This window comes from Anomalospiza imberbis, unplaced genomic scaffold, assembly GCF_031753505.1.
Source record: "Anomalospiza imberbis isolate Cuckoo-Finch-1a 21T00152 unplaced genomic scaffold, ASM3175350v1 scaffold_868, whole genome shotgun sequence".
Classification (NCBI taxonomy): domain Eukaryota; kingdom Metazoa; phylum Chordata; class Aves; order Passeriformes; family Viduidae; genus Anomalospiza; species Anomalospiza imberbis.
In genome coordinates this window covers 32501-35000 of record NW_027100489.1, presented here as the reverse complement: position 1 = coordinate 35000, position 2500 = coordinate 32501, and positions in this window count along the sequence as shown.

The window sequence follows — 2500 nt, the reverse complement described above, 5'->3', positions numbered from 1 at the left end:
AAACGGGATTGGGGCGGGGGGGGGGCGGGAAGGAATAAACCCCCAAAACCCCAAAACCGGGCGGCGGACAGCAGGTCTAGCCCGGCTCCGGGGCCGCCGGGCTCGGCGCGGCGCCCGGGCGGCGGGCGGTGGGCGGCGGACAACAGGTCTACCCCGGGGACAGCAGGTCTACCCCGGGGACAGCGGGTCTACCCCGGGGACAGCAGGTCTACCCCGCGCACAGCGGGTCTACCCCGCGGACAGCAGGTCTACCCCGCGGACAGCGGGTCTACCCCGCGGACAGCAGGTCTACCTCGCGGACAGCGGGTCTACCCCGGGGACAACAGGTCTACCCCGCGGACAGCAGGTCTACCCCGGGGACAACCGGTCTACCCCGCGGACAGCAGGTCTACCTCGCGGACAGCAGGTCTACCCCGCGGACAGCAGGTCTACCCCGCGGACAGCAGGTCTACCCCGCGGACAGCAGGTCTACCTCGCGGACAGCAGGTCTACCCCGGGGACAACAGGTCTACCCCGCGGACAGCAGGTCTACCCCGGGGACAGCAGGTCTACCCCGCGGACAGCAGGTCTACCCCGCGGACAGCAGGTCTACCCCGCGGACAACCGGTCTACCCCGCGGACAGCAGGTCTACCCCGCGGACAGCAGGTCTACCCCGGGGACAGCAGGTCTACCCCGCGGACAGCAGGTCTACCCCGCGGACAGCAGGTCTACCCCGCGGACAGCAGGTCTACCCCGCGGACAGCAGGTCTACCCCGGGGACAACAGGTCTACCCCGCGGACAACAGGTCTACCCCGGCTCCGGGGCCGCCGGGCCCGGCGCGGCGCCCGGGCGGCGGGCGGTGGACGGCGGACAACAGGTCTACCTCGCTCCGGAGGGACTTAGGCGATTTCCGGCAGCGGCCGGGTAGACCTGTTGTCGCGGCCGGGTAGACCTGTTGTCGCGGCCGGGTAGACCTGTTGTCGCGGCCGGCTCCGGAAGTTCACCAAGGGGTCGCTGTTTTCAGCTGCCTCCGGCTACGTCATCGCAGGGGCCGGCCTGCGGCGGCGCACCTTCCCGGTCGCTTTCCATCGGTCCTCTTGGAGGCGTCTGCGGCCTGGGACTCGTCTGTCCGTACTATGGGAGCGAGGTGACGGGCCGTCTCCCCGCAGGCTCGTGCCGTGCCTGTGACCGTAAGCGGCGAGGGAGGCCGGGGGCCCCCGTGCGCAGTCCTCCGAGCGAGGCGAGTGCCGCTGACGCGGGACGAGCCCCGTGGCGTCGTCCCGGTCCGCCCGTCTGGCCCAGGGAAACGGGGTGTACGGTTCGAGAGGCGAGAGAGAGCTAGCGAGAAAGAGGAGAAATAAAGCGAGAAGGGAAAAAAAGAGGGAGAGAAGCCGAGAGAGACCGAGTACGAGCCGCGAGCTGCCCGTCGGCCGCGGCCATCGATTTCGTGGGCCGTGTCCCGCTTCGGCCCGGCTGTGGCCGGCTTGGCGAAGGGGGGGCGCCCCCCCTGGGGATTGCTGGCGGGCGAGGCGGCGGCGCCTCGCCCCTTTCCTGCCCGGCCTTAAGCCGGGGCGCGCCCCGCTCGGCGGGCGCGCTTTCGGGCTGTCGCTCCGGTGCGGTGGGCGGCAGCCGCGGGTGGACGCGGCCGGGGCTTTTCCCGGCCCTCGCCTGAGAGCCCCGAGCGCGGCGCGCGCGGGCCCGCCGAGGTGGCGGCGTCCCGTTCCCCTGCTTCCCGACCTGGTTGTGCCAGCGTGTCCGTGTCGGAAGGGTGGCGGGGGCCCGTGCGGCGGGGCGCGCGGCCCGGCCTCGGCGTCGCTGCCTCGCTTGAGGGACTCGGTGACGGCGGTCGCCCGATGAGCTGTGGAGCCGGGGTGGCGGCACCCCGCGCCCCACCAGCGCGCGCTGTTGAAGTCGTCCCCCTTCCTCGGCCTTAAGCCGGGGACCCGCGTCGCGGGCGAGTTTTTTCAGGGGCGGAGGCCGGCCGCGGTGGCCGGCCGCCCTAGCACGGACCGGAAGCCGACCCAGAGCCCCCCCGGAGCGTTGTCGCGGGCGAGGCGGCGGCGCCTCGCCCTTCCTCGGTCCTGTGAGGATCGAGCCGTTTACCGCCGGTGCAAGGGGGGGGGCGGGTTGTGCCAGCCGGGTCCGTTGCCTTTTTTTTTTTTGGTTCGGACGTGCCGACTTGCGGGCGGTGTGGGGGCCGCCCGCCAGGCCTCCGTCGCTTTTTTTTCTCTCGCGGCCCTAAGCCGCGGCACCGAGAAGCGCGCGAGGAAGGCGCGCGGGCCCACGAAAAGCGAAGGCGTGCAGGCGAGAGAGAGAGAGCGAGAACGCCGGTGGGGTTGGGCGGGGGGGGGGTGAGAGGTGCGTGCCTCGCCCCACCCCGCCCCGGGCCCGCGGCCCCCGTGGCTAGCACGGGTGTCCTTGTGTGGCGCGCGCCATGTGCCTTTTTGTTGTGCCGTCCCCCGGCTTGTTTTTTTTTTTTTTTCCGGAGGGAGAGCCGACCGCCGCGAGGCGGGCGAAAG